The sequence below is a fragment of the Cyrtonyx montezumae genome, unplaced genomic scaffold (genome assembly GCF_038088225.1).
Source record: "Cyrtonyx montezumae isolate F1298 unplaced genomic scaffold, pur_monq_1.0 scaffold_3, whole genome shotgun sequence".
NCBI classification, from domain to species: domain Eukaryota; kingdom Metazoa; phylum Chordata; class Aves; order Galliformes; family Odontophoridae; genus Cyrtonyx; species Cyrtonyx montezumae.
The window spans coordinates 100535618-100553048 of NW_027072034.1; positions in this window are offsets into that span (position 1 = coordinate 100535618).

Sequence of the window (17431 nt, forward strand, 5' to 3'; positions counted from 1 at the left end):
CATTCAGTAACAACCTTTGGGTAAGAACAGAAAGTGACTAATAGCCAGGGAGTGGTATAAGAGAGTGGAAATGTACTCCTGGCTCCTAGAAATCTGCCCGACTTTTCTGCCAAATAAAATAACTCCTGTTTCCTTTATCAGACTTTGGATTTGCTGGAAGAGGTTTGCAGCCTTAGCAGCTATTCTACTGCTAAAGGCAGTATTTATATACTTCTGTAGATATGATAACCCAAACATACAAATCTCCTACCAGTTTGTTAGTGTTTAGCAGTTCATAAATGGGAAACTTCATTAAGAAAGCTGCTCGAGAAATACAATGCTGCAGTGACCTCTGAGGTGTTTTTAATCAATCACACAGCTCTGAACTCGATGAGAATCTAAAACAGCATATTGTTCTATGTTCTACCTTGTAAAAGTCTTCTGATGTTGAATGGCTTGTCTTACATTAACAACTAAAACTGTGCTTTAGCCTGTTGTCTAAAAATAAAAGCATCAGGGGCATCTTTAAGCATCTTTAAATTTCTCTAAAACTTGACATGATTTATATCTGACAAAGACTGATTTCTGTACGGCCCCTGGATTTAGGATAATTTGATTTAAGTGTAATTACTAAATGCTAATATAATGCATAGAATCATTTGAGTTGGAAGAGACTTTTATAGGTATCTGGTCCAAATCTGTGCAATGGACAGGAACACCCACAGCTAGGTCAGGTTGCTCATTCAGCCTGAGCTTGAGTCTCCAGGCCTCCATCTCTTCTCTTTGTGACCTGTTAACATCTTTGGTTACAACTGAGAATACAAGATCAAAGAAAGGATGCAGACAGAAGATTGGAATCTTTGTAGTTGATAATAAAAGAAGCAAATCCATGTATGCTCAAATTTACTCTTCAGCATTCCTATGAACTACATTCTTCCATCTTGTGCAATATGTATTTGATTTAATGTGTGCTTTAATATTCATGAACTATTACAGATCACTTGAACCATGAAGCGTAGTCCTTCTGATCCCTGGGGGATCTGAAGATAACACCCTTTCAGTCTGTGTGATTTTTGCATCTATGAAATGATTATACGATTATAGCACTTAAATGGATATTATTTTAATGCTAAGAAAAATACGCAGGCACAGCTTTTCACTTAAAAAAGAAAAATTGAAAATAATTTGTAAAATGAACAAACTGCCTGTTTCTTTTGAAGTTTTCAGACAACAGCCTGAAATCCATTTAAAGGTGCTTCAGCATACCTTAACTCTACATAAATCTCAGTGCTACCAGCTTGTACAAGGTGGACAGTGCTCTAACAAAGCCTGGTGCTTGCTGGATTCCAGTAGATATAGATATGATTGTGGATTGGCTGATTCCCTCTTTTTTTTTTTTTCCTAAGTGAGGCTATCAATGGCTGTCTGTTAAGAGGATATTGAAAGATAATCTAGTCCTGCCTAAAAGTAGAGAGGGAGTTGGTGAAGGAGGTGCTCACTTGCTTAATGCACAGTTTTGATGCTGCTGCTTCGAACTGAGGCAGGTTTCCATCTCCTCTTTATCCAGTTCAAGGTTAAGTTTTCCTCAGTGGGATGTGGAATGGATTTCGGAATTTCACTCACATTGCTTTGAATCTAGAGCTGGATAAGCTCCTGTAGAAATAAATAGGGAATTACAGCTGGAAGTTCCACCCATCTGAAAGCCAGATCTGATAATCCTTTCCTACGTGGTTACAGTGGACAGCTCTACTGATAATCACAGATGGCCTACATATGAAAAACAGAGAAAAAGAACTATAGTAAGCACTTCCTGATTGTTTGCATGAAGCCAATTAACCATTTTTTTCAAGTTGGGATGACAGAGTGCGTTGAACAAGAATTCAGAATTGGCCAGGGATGCTGTGTGTAGAAGTGGCTTGAGAGCTGATTAAAGACCACCAGTGAAAATCCAAAGACAGTGGTAATCACTGGTGAACATATAACACTAGTCTTTAAATCTAGAGAAATTTTTTAAAGCATTACTTTGGGGATGATGGTGGAACTCATCTTTCCATAAGGTCTTTTGCAACTTTAGCACAAGAGAAAAAAGTAAATATCTCTGGGGAAAACACCAAGACCTCTGTTAACCTGAGCTGGGGTTTTGCTGTGCTTGAGTGCAGTTTCCTTCATTTAGGGGTCATCAGAAAGGGAAACATCCTCAGTCTTGGGCCTGGAAAATAAAGAGCAGACTTCAGCAATTGAATGTCCTACTGTCTTCGCCCTCAAAGACTGCAGTGTATGAATATTAGTGAAGTGATAAGAAAGCACCATTTTGCACACTTAAAATCATCTTCTTGCTGCTCCAGTCCTGCCTTCATTCTTTTCCTTTTATCATAAGCAAGCACGTATGCAGGTGTTTGTACTTCTTAATGTGTCAGATATTCATGATACATTTCAGTTCAGAGTTCTCCAGCCTGGGATCATGCTGGGAATTTGTTTTCTCCAGTTTTGTACATATTACTCAGCTCAACAGTTTTCTCCTGTAAAGGGTTATCCACACGCTTGTTTTATTGTATTGATTCCCATTTATTTCCAAGAGTGAAGTGTTCCTACCATGGCCAGTTGTGTGCTCCAAGTGGACAGTATGCAGTGACAGAGATCCCTTTGGGCAGGCAAAACATACTCAGCTCCTCCTGAGGAAGGTAGGGTGGCTTAATCTACAAATAAAAATATTCAATTTCTTTGAAAGCAGAAGCTTCTTCAAAGTTTAACTTCACTGTGATGACCTACCAACCCCATGTCGTCTTTGGAAAGAGTGTAACTTTTGCATTTATCTGGTTTTAATTTAAGAGTGTTGAACAGTATGTCAGAATGCTTCCCCTTCTCAGTGCTGCCTCACAAGTCCTAGACTTCTTACATTACTTTTCAGCTGTCTGCCTCATTTTTCATGACCTCTCATAGTCCCCATATCAATGGACTCCAAGGTCCAGCTGTTTGCATCCAGCTGAAGCACCCAGCTGTCTTATTAGCCTCAGTCATTCGCCTTGGCCCCACCGTGTAGCCTGGCTCTGTTCCTATCCAGTGCATGCTGCTGCTTTTCTGCCAGCCCTGGGGCACTAGGATTGGAGAATAGCAACCTGCGTTTTCTATTTCTTGATAATTCAGCCAAAGACAGGTGTATTTTCACTGGGTTATTGAAAACCACAGCCTTGACATAAAAGCTATTTCACGGCCAGAGATGCTCTGTTAAATGCAAGACACTAATTGTCACAGACAGCTGTGATATCAGTCCTGATGAGCTGAAGCACAATTTACCTGATTATTGGCAGGTTTGCATTTTGAGTCTGGTTTGCTCAGGAGCCAATCTGTCCATTTAGAGTTGAAGTTGGAGATTCTGATGGCCTTTACCATCCCCACATCCATCAGCTCTTCCATAGCCTAGAAATACCACAGGATCAGTCTTACTATTGCATTAAGATCTTTTTTTCTTTTTCTTTCTTTTTCTTTTCTTATTTTGTGTATTTATTTATTTTTGCATATGGAAAAAGTGCCTGCAAAACGATTTTGGCAGTAAAACTCAATGTGGAGAAGATGTGGTAGTAGTACAGCACAGTGAACACCAGCACCTTGGTCAGAGTCAGGCTCTGGTGTCAGGTGCCACCATATAAATAAACAACAGCATGAATCCAGATGAACAGTTATCATATGACAGTTATTTCAGCAGAATGCAACCATTCTGCTCCAAAATAGCAGAGGGGGCTTTTTAGAATAATTCCTCAGCTAACAAAATAGTTTTCCCATACTAAAAAGCCTGTAGCTGGAACGGAGTGGCTGTGCTCAGCTAACCCCAGAGAGACAGATCATCACTGCTGATTAATTTCCCACAGGAGCCGTACTGTTTAGCAGTGTTGGTATAGCACAAGCAGTGCTACATTCCTCTCACTTCCTATTTTATTTCACACTAACAAATGGTAAAACCACTTGACAGCCATAATTAGTTTGGCACCTCCAACATAAAAGAAGCAGGAGAAAAATAACATACTGCCTTTCCAGAAGAAAATACACCTTTACCAAATCAGAAATCCTTCTCAAGGAACTTGACTGACTGATGAGTCTCATCCTCTGAGCACATGAGGGAGGAGAGCAGAGGAAGAAGAAATCATTAAGAAAGAAATGTGGGCCCGGACTCACACGCTGCCTGTGCATGTACCCGCACACACAGTGTTAGCCATAGGCTTTAGGCAACTCCAGTCCTTTCTGGAGGGGGAAATTTGGATGCCTGGGCCACACTGGCACAGATATTTTATCTTGGCTGTGTTCTGACAGCTCAGGAACAGATTGGGTTGAGCACAGCTTCAGAAAAGCCACCCATGAAGACGTGGTGCGTTGCAGGGACACCACAGTGTGTTTCACTTTAGAAATTCTCCCAAACTGCCCCCTGGTGTGGTCAGAATGAAGTTTGGGGGCTGTTATTTCAAACTAGCAAGATTTTTTCATTCAACTACTGAGTGTACCTCCCGTGTATCCAGAAAATCTGTATCACTGGGAATTATCCTACTCTTATCATCTGCAGGAAATGGCTCCTCACCTTTCTGTCATGGCAAAATAAAAGTGGGGTTAAAGCTGGCTGGAATTGTAAGTAGTTAAATCACACAAATCCAACGAGCAAGTGGATATCCTGGCTTATGTTTGTGTTGGGGAGAGAAGTGGCCAAGAACAGTAATCAGTATGAACACAGTAATCTTCAAGAAAATCTGCCTCTGGAGAATCCGTCCTGCGGGCAGAGGAAGGGCAGACACTTTCATGTGCTTCAGTCAGGTTGTGGGAAGTCTGGGGATGTGACACAATGGGGAAGTGAGGATTTATTTAACCTGGGGGTAGAGAAAGAAGAGAAAAGGGAATTCACAGCTCTTTGATCCTGGGTAAGCAAAGAACAGCCAAATCCCAGACTTCTTCACAGAGCAGTGACGGAGCAGTGGCACAGCTGCACAGAGAGGTGGTGGAGTCTCCTTCTCCGGAGATGTTCAAGACCCACCTGGACGCCTACCTGTGCAACCTGGGCTAGGGAGCTGCTTTGGCAGGGGGTTGGACTCAGTGATCTCCAGAGGTCCCTTCCAACCCCTACAGTTCTGTGATTCTGTGATTTAAGAGGAATGTGATCTGGATAGTGATCCGATCCATGACAAGAAAATGCTGTGCAGGTGAAAGTAAGGCGATTTTGTATTGTGAAACCTATCTTAAACAGCCACAATATTACCTTTCCTCCTCATCGCTCTGGTATTATGTCACAATGTCATTAGTTCTTAATGAGGTTTAACAATGCTCTTCAGTAGATCCCCAAGGAAGAAGTGTCTGAGTCCTGACAGAGGGCTCAGGAGAGTTGAAGCCTCATACCTTGAATCCCAGGGGCCAACGCATCAGGTAGAGATCCACATAATCCAGCTGGAGGGCAGCAAGTGTCTTCTGGCAGGCCTGCTTCGCCAAGGCTTCTCATGGAAAGTGCACCACAGCTGGGGAGGACACAGAGCTGGGAGCTGCTCTCCCCACAGGAGGCACTTGGCATGAACAAAAGCAACTCACAATAATGGACAGCTCGTCATCCTGAGGAAGCTGCAGTTCTGTGCATCTTATTTTATCTGCAGCAGTATCTATCAGCTAAGTAAAATGAGACTGAGACAAAAATTCTAGCCATTTAGATGAGGATTAAACAGAGTGAATTAAAAAGCTAAACTGGTGAAAATCAACCCCTGGTTTCCAGTAGATAGAAGTTACTTTATTTTTCCTACCATTGTTGTTGGGAAAAACAAAACGAAACATAACACCCGGGAGTTAACAGGCTGAGCCCAGCAGCACAGCAGGAGTGACCATGAATACAATAGCTGTGCTTCCTATCTCAGAGGCAGCTGAGAGCACTGCCTCAGTTCCTGTCTCCATAGATGACAATGGATATGGACTACAAAAAATTCCCTCTCACATCAAGGCAGTTTTTCAAGGATTGACCTCTTTCTTCTCTCCATCCACAACATGCTTACATCTGAGAGACGAGCTAGCTCCCAGCCCAGTTCCATTTGTGGGCCAGTGGCCTCACATGAGATGAGTTACCCAAGGCCTTACCTTGCTGACAGTAAGGAAGTCATCTTGCCTCACAAGATGACCCTCTTCAATTTAAAACACAAAAATATTGAGGTGCTCCAATTTGGATCTTGTTTTTGTTACTTTTCTGGAGTAAAATGAACACTTTGGCTCTGGCCACAAGTCACTGATGATTTCTAATGTTCCCCCAAACAAAAAAGCAGTTTCCACCGTGAGATACTGACAGCATAAAAACCCGAATCACCTCTGGAAAGGCTTCTGGCCTTCCTCACCAACAGGCTGACTCCTGTTAACACAGGACAAGGGACGCAAGAGGACTACAAACCACTACAGACAGTGCCACCTCCTGGGTAAAATGCACAACTTGTTATTTAAGAGAAAAGTAAAACACTTCCATTCGTGGCTCAGAGGCACTGAAGAGTTGCTTGACAACTGGATATCAGCTTTGGAAAAAGACACTTCAGAAGGAAATGATCCAAAACAGCAACCACTGCCTACATTTAGCTTAATTAAATCTCCATCCATCACCTTTTTTTTTTTTCATTATTTCAATTCTCCAAGTGTTTCCAATCAAAGAGTATTTATCTGATTTACCTTAATTCAAAACAATCTCACATAGAAACCACAGCAGGTTTGTTCTTCTGTTTTGTTTTCCCATGAGCCTGCATGTGATCAAGTTTAGAGTCGTACAAGTTTTGTCTTTGGATCCACGTTCTGTAGTTCTGTGCCAGAGAGAACTATCTGGGAGAAACCACAACAAGGAGTGATCTGCATTCCTTTCAGGTGGAGGAGGAGTTGGTGGAGAACAGCAGTGGCAGTATACCCTGTCCATGCACAAAGCTGAGTAACACAAGATGCTTTTCAGAAAAATAATCAATTTTTTTTATATTGTGCTCACTGTACAGAACTTCAAATTCCTGAAGTGAGAGTGATGGAGCAAAAAGGACGCCTTGTTGTCCCACTGAAACGCAGAGAGTTGCAGTTCCAGTTACATGGGAACCTTGATATCAAATAGCTTTGATTATTTAATCTCAGTAGGTTTGGACCATGTTTTCATTGCACTAATACAAGAGATTTTTTTTTGTGGTGACAGAGATCACATATCCAAAAATTTCCTTCTATGTAGTCCTGACAGGCTCCTATTACTGTACTGATCAGTTCCTTCAGAGTGCTCCTTAGCATTACTGCCCTAGGAGGCCCCACACAAGGCACACTTTTCACTTAAAGCCTATTTAGTTACTGTTTAGTTTTCTTTGTGTCTGCTGTCATCAAACCAATCAAGACTGAAAGGGTTAAGTGAACTAATTTTTACTTATGTGAGGAAAAGCAGCAGCTGGCCAAGAAATAGAACAAAATAATTGAAGCTATCTTTATGCTTACTGAGCGGTGTGTTATAGATAGAGCAATTTACAATTCATATTTCATTTCTAGTCTCAAGTTCAAGTGGCGATCCACTTTTTTCTTTCTCTCTTAATAAGATCATTTTCCCCCATTTTAAGTGTTTTGTCCAATTTTACATTTATAATTCAGTATGCCCTTAAATCTTCTCTCTTATTATATTCTTATATTACATATACTTATGATATTCAGTAATACAATATTCGCAGGTAAAGAACTAATCAATCAAATTTATTTTTTTCTGCAAAGTGCTATGTACTACTCATCTGCTTTCATATGAATAAGTTCTCCACATTCTCTAAGGAGAAAATGTAAATTCAAATCCACCACGTCACTTCAATTCCCATGTCTACATGCGTCAAAGATGACATCTACACGACATGCTAGGTTATTAATACCCAATGTCAAAAGCAAGAAGAAAGGAAAACAGGCTCAGCAGAAATTTTTTCTTCTGTAGGATGTGAGGTTCTTCTTCTGTAGCTAAGAAAATTTTCCTTGCCATCACCACCTGCTCAGTTTAAATATTTCTTGAAGGACAGGTATTAAAAAACTACAGTACCGGAAATACTTTAAGAGGCAACAAATGCCATGTGGAATATTTCTGCATTTTTCAGACCTGAAGAGGAGATGACTGAAAAAGTCCTTTGCCTATCTCAGGAATTTCTTGGTGTCACTTGTGTGAACAGAGGTGCAGGGACTAGCAGAGGAACTCCATGTTCAGCATGTACTTGCCAGGTGCCCAGTCCCAGCATGGGCATCCTTGCATGAGTGGGTACCTCCAGGTCGGTGGTCATGCATGGTCCCCTTCCAAGAGGCACACGCAAGCAGAGACTTAAGCCCCTTCAAAGCCTTTCAACAGCCTTTTCTCCTCCCTCCTCCCTTGTCGTTGACTGCAGGTGAAGAAAAAAATGGGTAGAATTAGTACGATAAGTGAAAGAAGGAAGGGATTTTATCTTCATGTCATTCTCCAGAGAATGACAAAACATACTGTGGACTCCTTCCACACATTTGTTGAGTGAGCTTGGCATTTCACTTACACATATTGCATTGACTGTGGTTGCAGCTTTTCATGTTCCTCATAATCTCTGGTTTTCTGAAATGAAAAAAGAAAAAGGTATTTGAGGAGTTCACACTCCCCCAGATAACCCTTTCTAATCTCACCTGTCCTCACCCAAACAGATCACTAGAAGTCAGAAAGATAGTTCTCTTTGTTTTGCCCACAGGAAGAATCATTGTAAATAATTCTCAGTCATGCTTCATCCTCACAGCAAATTACTTATTTCCTCCTCACTGCTTTTATTGCAGCCTACAGCTTTTCCTCATGAGACAAGGGCAGCAGCCTCTCTCACTTTCCTGAGAGCAAATGGTGGCACTAGAGTTGCCTGATGCACAAGGCCAAACCTTTTTGACATGGTAACAATCTCTGTCTCTGAAGGTTTACAGAGGGAATCTAAAAGCCCACTATAATTTTTGCCCTGCCCCTTGACAGAGGTTTTGCTGCAGAAGTGGCAGATTTTCTGACATTATCTTGTTTGATTGTTTGACATATTTAAAATGCCTTGATTCAATTTTGTTGATATTTGTAAAATAATCAAATAGACAACAAGTTGTTACCCACTCCCCCATTAATGACATATTTTTGGAAGTATTTTGACATTTACACAATGTGATCTGTGAAGAACCACAGTCCCTTTAAGCAAGGGTTTCCCCTACTTGGAAGTCTCCGAGTGAGAGCAGCTAGTCCCGGCAGACCCCGGCAGCCCTCTCTCGCGAGAGGCTGACGTGACATAGGCGTTGCCAGGGCAACGGCGGGGGATTTAAAACGGTCAGAACCCGGAAGTACCGCTCAGTCCTCGTGATCAACTGCTTTGGAGTCGGCACAGCCGGAGCTGCAGTGGCTGATTGAGGTACAGGGGGGGTTTCGGGAGGTTCCAGTCTCTCGGGAACCTAGTGAGAGCAGGCAGTCCCAACGGCTGTTCTCGGGAGAGGTTAACGAAGCGTTAACGAGGCATAGGTGTTAACGAGGCATAGGCGTTGCCAGGGTTTCATCGCCCTCGCCCACACCCCTCAGCTGAATAGGGCTGAAGGGGTATATCCCTGAAGGGCTCAGGGAGGGCAGCGAAGTATCACATTACAATTCTTATCTATATATATATTATTATAAACTATTATTTATTTATTTACTTTCAATTTTTTTTTTTTTTTTTTTTTTTTTTTTTTGTGCCATGGTCTCTACAAGACAGAGGGCTTGCCTTAAGAAGGCTGTGGTGACCCAGACAGAAGGTCTGCCTAGAAGTGTGGCTACACAGGTCTCTGGTTGCAAGGAGTGCCAGAGCCTGCTACTGCTGGATGAGGGTGCTAAGCAGTTCTCCTGTGCAAGGTGTGAGCAGGTGGAAGATCTGCTTAGCATGGTGGTTGAATTGAAAGAGGAGGTTGAGAGACTGAGGGCCATCAGGGACTGTGAGCGGGAGATTGACTGGTGGAGTAACTCCCTAGAGTGCCAGAGAGAAAGGTACCAGGGAGATCCCCCACAGTTGGTGGTGGACTCCCTGACCTGTCCCCGTTGGGCAGAAGGGGGATATCTGAGGGATAGGGAGGGCTGGCAGAGAGTCCCTGCTCGGTACCCTGCTCGGTACCCTGCTCGGTACTGTGGGCAATTTCCCCCTCTGCCTCCCCAGTGTCCCCAGATACCCCTAAGCAATAGATTTGCAGCATTGGAAGTTGAAGAGGTGATAAGGGGTGAAGTGCAGGAAGATTCCCGCAGGAGGTCACCAATGGCAAGGCAGTCACCTCCGTGCATTGAGACTGCTGCTACTAAGAAAGAAAGGAAGGTGATCGTAGTGGGTGGCTCCCTTCTAAAGGGAACTGAGGGCCCCATTTGCAGACCAGACCCAAACCGCAGGGAAGTGTGCTGTCTCCCTGGGGCTCGGATCAGGGACATTACTAGAAGACTCCCGGACTTGATATGCCCCACCGACTACTACCCATTACTTGTAGTTCAGGCAGACTACAATGAAATATCTCAGAGAAGTCTGCGAACTATGAAAAGAGATTTCAGGGGATTAGGGCGATTAGTTCAAGGGGTGGGAGCACAAGTGGTGTTTGCTTCCATAACTTCTGGGGCGGTGAAGGACACAGAATGGGCTAGGAAAACACAGGTGATGAATAACTGGCTGAGAGGCTGGTGTAGAGATAGACACTTTGGGTTTTTTGACCATGGGACAGTTTACTCGGCTCCTGGCCTGTTATCTGTTGATGGGACGCACCTATCCCAAAGGGGGAAACGAATCCTAGCACAGGAGCTAGCTGGACTTATTGAGAGAGCTTTAAACTAGCTGTGATGGGGGAAGGGGATAAAACAGGGCTCACCAGTAAAGAGCCTAAGGAGGCTGTGCTGGAGAAAGGGGTGAGGCAGATATCTCAGCTGAAGTGCATCTATACCAATGCACGCAGCATGGGCAACAAACAAGAAGAGCTTGAAGCCATTGTGAGGCAGGCTAACTATGACCTCGTGGCTATTACAGAAACATGGTGGGACCTCTCCCATGACTGGAATACTGGGATTGATGGCTACAAGCTCTTCAGAAGGGATAGACAGGGAAGAAAGGGTGGTGGCATAGCTCTCTATATCAGAGAGTGTTTTGATGTTGAAGAGCTTGTGGTTGGAAATGACAAAGTAGAGTGTCTATGGATAAGGATCAGGATCAGTCTCTAGGAGTGACATCGTGGTGGGGGTCTGTTATAGACCACCTAGTCAGGATGAAGAAATAGACGAGGTGTTCTATAAACAACTCGTAGATGTTGCACGATGGCCAGCACTCGTTCTCATGGGGGACTTCAACTTCCCTGATATATGCTGGAAATACAATACTGCGCAGAGGAAGCAGTCCTTGAGATTTCTAGAATGTGTGGATGATTGCTTCCTGACACAGCTGGTGCAAGAGCCTACCAGGGGAGATGCCTTGCTTGACCTACTTTTCACTAACAGGGAAGGACTAGTAGGGGATGTGAAGGTTGGAGATTGTCTTGGCCAGAGTGACCATGAAATGGTGGAGTTTGCTATTCTGGGTGACGTCAAGAGGGTGACTAGCAAAACTATTACCTTGGACTTCCAGAGGGCAGACTTTGACCTGTTCAGGATGCTTGTTGCAAGGGTCCCTTGAGACTTGCTCCTGAGGGGTAAAGGGGTCCAGGAAGACCCCTGGGGAGGCCCTCCAGAGGGATTTGGATAGGCTGAACAGCTGGGCTGAGCTCAATAGGATGAGGTTCCATAAGACCAAGTGCCGGGTCCTGCACTTTGGCCACAACAACCCCATGCAGTGCTATAGGCTTGGGGCAGAGTGGCTTGAAGAATGTAGAGAGGAAAAGGACCTGGGGGTGTTGGTTGATGCTCGGCTCAACATGAGCCGGCAGTGTGCCCAGGTGGCCAAGAAGGCCAACAGCATCCTGGCCTGTATTAGAAATAGTGTAGCCAGCAGGAGCAGGGAGGTGATCATCCCCCTGTACTCAGCTCTGGTGCGGCCGCACCTCGAGTACTGCGTTCAGTTTTGGGCCCCTCACTACAAGAAGGACATTGAGGCCCTGGAGCGTGTCCAGAGAAGGGCAACAAAACTGGTGAGGGGTCTGGAGCACAAGTCTTATGAGGAGCGGCTGAGGGAGCTGGGATTGTTCAGTCTGGAGAAGAGGAGGCTCAGAGGAGACCTTATTGCACTCTACCACTTCCTGAAGGGGGGTTGTGGTGAGGAGGGGGTGGGCCTCTTCTCCCTGATAAATAACGACAGGACGAGAGGGAATGGCCACAAGTTGTGCCGGGGAAGATTTAGATTAGAGCTGAGGAAACATTTTTCCTCTGAAAGAGTGGTCAGGCACTGGAATGGCCTGCCTAGGGAGGTGGTTGAGGCACCATCCCTAGCACTGTTCAAGAAGCGTTTAGACGAGGTGCTAAGGGATTTGATTTAGTAGTTGGGTAGGGATAGTGATAGGAGGATGATCTTGTAGGTCCTTTCCAACCTTATGAACTTATGAAGAGTTAAGAAATACATAGTAAGTAGAGCTTTGTCATTTCAAGATCCATTTTATTATCTCTGAGTGATTCTTCAAAATCAAACTTATTTTATCTGCAGGACAGACAATTAACAGTGGCAGTCTTGATTCTTAATGTTGTGGTAGTGCTCCTTTGTGGCCTTATCTTTTTTTTTTTTTTTTTTTTGTCCTATATTGGGTACTTTATCATTCATAACTGAAAAAATTTCTGCATCAATTGCATCATGATTTTGCAAGGCTTAGGAAGAATAGCAGTCTCTTCTGGAAAATCCCAAACCTCTCATTTTTACAGAGAGTGTTTGACTCCAGCCTGGAGGCTGCTGTGTTCTGACAGAAGGAACTGGTGTGCTATCTGATTTCAGAGCACTGCCCAAGATTTCACAAGAAGTCATTTCAAAGATATGAGTGGTAAGCACGTATTGTTTATCCAGCCATCCATGAACTTTTCCTTCTCTGGCACTTCTTTGTTACAGCAAAGGACAGCCCCAGGGTAACACTATGTTTCAACAGGCAAAGCCTCAGATGCCCAGTGACCCAGTGCAGGTCACTTCATTTACGGCCTTTTTTGCATCTTGCAGCTCCTGCATGCAGGATATGCTCAACGTGAAAGCATAAATCCACCGTTTTTTATTCAGCACACAAAAACAACAGAACTTGAGAGTCCAAGAGATTGAGCACGAGTATGCGCAGTTCCCACTGGGCAGACAGTGCAAAGAGCTTCCACTCTTCCACTGAAAGGCCAGCAGCATCAATCAGGTGGCCAAAGGTCAACCCTGTTGCTCCCCAGAAGAGGTCCCCAGTGGCACCAAGCTCTTGTTCTCCAGCACCAACTTTCCTTGAGAATTTTGTACCTTTTCACACTGGGTAATTTTCCTCTTGAATCCTCTGTCTCTGCTTGCACTGATCTAAACGAGCAGCTTCCTTCTCCACAAGCATCCTGCCCCTTCTTGCACAGCTTGAGGCTGCTGACCTCCTTGCAGCTTCTTCCTACAAAGTGACCTTTTCCATGCTGGCCTCAGCCACAGGCATCTCAACCCCATGTCCAAGGATTTTAATTGAGAGGTGTGAATTTGCTGCAGCTTTGGGACAACCTAAAAGAGAATATCTTTCTCTTCCAGTCTCTGCTCTGCCCATGGCCAGTGCAGTCTTGGGTAGAAGTTCTGGCCCACATTTCCATACTGAATCAAACTTTGCACCCCATTGGAGGCTGAGCTTTCAGTCATGAGTCTGTTTAGGAAAACAACCATTACCTCAGAGCACTCTAAAGTGTGAGTGAAAATCTTTGTCTACTTTGAAGAGGTAAGCCCAGCTTCCATCTTATACATCTGTGCAAAAACCCTGGCAGGGTTCATACTGTTTCCTTCCACTTGAAGTTCTGTCCCCCAGTCAGAAGATGTGGAGATGTTTCTGTTGAATGGCCCAACTTTTTACCTGCTATTTTACTATCATGACCAAACAAATGACAGCTGAAAGCATCACTTTCCACATAGGTTAAAATGGTCTCAAGGTGCTCAATCAGAGGCTTAGATTACATTTCAGGAAGATTTACTTCACAGAGTAGTCAAGTAGACTGCCTAGGGAAAGTGTGGAGTCCCCATCCCTGGAAGTAGTTAAGGGACGTGGATGTGGCATAAGGGATGTGTGTTAGTGGTAGGATGTGTCGGGTCAGGTTGAAGATTAAACTTGACGATCTTGAAGGTCTATTCCAGCCTAAATGATTCTATGATTTCCCTTTAAGCCCTTGTTCAGTTTTTCACCGTGGTTATGTCTTTAAGTTATGTTATCTTTTTCTTTAATTCCAGGAGATTTACCTCAGATAGACTTATCTTCCAGTTTCTTGAGCACATTCACATCAGAAATCTGTGTTACATTTCCAGTTCTCTAAAGCATTTTTGACTCCTGTTCCTGTTTTCACAGGCAGGTGCAAACACCGCTGAGCCTGCTGCATGCAAACTTCATCCTGGTCAAATATAAGCCAGCCATGTGGGAAACAGCATGGAATCTGGGTTAAATTGCTCTAAACTGAAAACTAATTGTTTCAGAAAGTATCTCCAAAGGGCTATCTGAGGTCTGTTTGCACTTGCAAGGAAAGTAGTGCCCTCCACATACAGCTGAAAGTGCAGGCTGTATTGCCAGGAGCCATTTTGCTATGGCTCTATTCCTATCTCACAAACTCTTACCCTTAAGCTTTGGTAATCCCAAAACAAACCCAAAAAAAGGAAATGAAGATTTACCAGAACCTACAGTTATCTCTCCAGTTTTCTTTTGGCTTTATCTTGCTTCTCAAAGATCTTGCTACCTGTGTTAGGTTTCACATGCACAGTGGCTCTGGAACAGGGTCAGTAATCTCAACTCCTCTGAGGGGACTCTGTGGCTGTGTTGGGAACTCTGGCAGAAAGGCAGGAGGTGCTTTTCCTCACCGTGCTGCTGTGTGAGGTTATAACTGCAGGGCACAGAATCTCAGCATGGGCTGTTTTGCCAAGCAGCGTGCTCTGAAAGCCATCCTCAGGCTGTTTACTCAGTGCACACATGAACGGCTGTAGGCAGACACAGGGGCATTCAAGGTGATCTTTTGCAAAAAAAGCTCAGGTCAGGCAGTTTTTAAATCTATAAGCAATGCAGTCCCACTCCTCCCACGGCCCAGTTGGATCTGGAAGCAATATAAACTGACTACAAACCCTCACGATAAACTCACTATCTCCAGTGCAAGGGCAAAATGACCTGGGAAGGATGTGTCTCATTTTCTCAGTTGTTTGCTCTGTCTTCATTACTTCTGATGTGCAGTTTCTCCAGTGTATGAGCTCCGAGTAACTTTGTGCCTCCTGGCATTTCCTGCTATGCTGTTCAACAGAGAGAAGGATAGAAAAATAAGTTCATAGTCTTTATGCAGGGCGGCCCTTGATGCTTTATTTCCACACACCTCCCAGACATGACAGTCTTTCATAGGGACACAGTGAGTCCTCCTTAGTGTTAGTTCTCCCAGACAGTCTTGGAAGCAGTGACCCTGGATTTGCAAAGTGAACTATGTTACTACTAGTGATTAATTCACGTTGCATACTCAGCCTCTTCCTGGATGTAATGCTATGGACAGCCACCAAATCTGTGCTGCTTTAAATTGTGTAAAAGGTAGCAGTAAAGAAGTCAAAGAGGAGCACGCTATTTACAAGTACAGAAGTTAATCGTGTTCATCCTCAAAAATGCACAGTATCTCCTTCTCTCCCTAATCAAGCCCATGGATGCTGTGTGAGCTACACACATGTAAGAACGACATGATGCACTGTGATTGCCTCATGCTGAGCAGTAAAGCCTCCAGGTCAGACCACAAGTGCACTGACAGGCTCTGCAACCCCTTTCCCATGCCTTGGGGCTGATTGACCACAGAAGTTGCTTCATCCTCTCCTCACCTCAGGAGCAAAACATTCAGAGCCAGTGCTGATACAGGGCAGTTGTAATTTTGGATCCGACACGCAAATTCTGTGAGAGAGCTGTGAAAGGCCTTATTAGGAACCTTCACTCTTTGTTTTCAGGGTTGCCTTTGCCTTTGAACTCAGGCCCCCATGCTAGGTCCATGCCCAAGCTACACCAACAGCTGCTGAAAGAAGGTTGGGGGCCAGGAATCCTCTCACCTCAGAAGGTGCTGATTCAGGACTTTAAATACATTTAGTGTGACGACTGAAGCAGTTTACATTTCAACTGCACAGACCTCAGGGACACGCAGTTTTTGGGGACCTGCCATAGTAAAGAGAACCAGAACTGGTCTCCATGTTTGTTCATCAGTATTAAACATGCAAGCGTAGCATGGCAGCACCACAGTGAGGACTTGACAGCTCCTGATTTCCAGCACCTTAGGGAACACCATGCCCGCAGAGATGTTCAGTAGTCGAGCGGTTGCTCGAGGTGGGGCAAGCTCCTCCTATGGGAACTGAGCAGCCTTTACCAGGCAATTCATGTTTTCAGGTAAAACCAGGCCAAGAACAATTCAGAAAGGTTATTTTTCTAGGGAATTTATCCCATACTATTTAATTCAACGAACAAAAAACAGAGATTTCTTCTTATTGAGATACAGACTGAAAAGATTCTTAATGCATATCTCAGCAATTCCTGGATAAAAGCAGATAGGAACTTGATTTTCTTATTCATCAGTCATGACAGACTTTTAAAAGTGCAAATTGTTTCTGAAGGGGAACAGGCTGGAAACTGCTCACATGGGATATCAAGAATACACTGGGATTTTTTAAAGCAGAATGAAGAATGCAAATAGAAGAGAGTTAACAGAATAATGGACCTTATTAATTACAATGAAATAAGTACCAGCTAGCTCATAAAAATGTAATTGTCACAGCTATGCTCCAAGACATCTATTTATCTTCCATACACCAGCAGAAAATGGGCATGATTCAGCTTCATCACCACCAAAAAAATACAGTTTATGTTGCTAGGCTGGAAAGGACTTTTAGACATTAAACTGCTGGAATCAGTGACCCTTCCACAGACTGCAGTGAGGACTTACCACTACAAACACCTTGAAAGCACCAAACTTTAAACTTCCCTCAAATCTGAAGCCCATGAAGAGATTTTACAACACCATTCTTTTGACTGCCACATACTACCAACCTGCCTTTCTAGTTCCCTCTGCCTTTTCCCCCCAGCTGTGTAGTCTTGCCACAGGAACACAGGCTGAACCAATAAGTACAAAGTATGGAGTATGGAGTATGTTGTCACAATCTTCGACTACTGGTGAAAATTTTCCATTAAGTACATATATATGCATGATAGGTATACTAAAACAATAATCACCTATCATCTATGTAAATGCATACAAACTCATCTTCTACATCAGAAGTAAAATAGCTCCCAATTTTAAAACATCTTTTTTATGCTGACACCAACTTCAAATCATAACTCAATTCCTCAGTGATTCATTTCCTTGAAGTTTTTT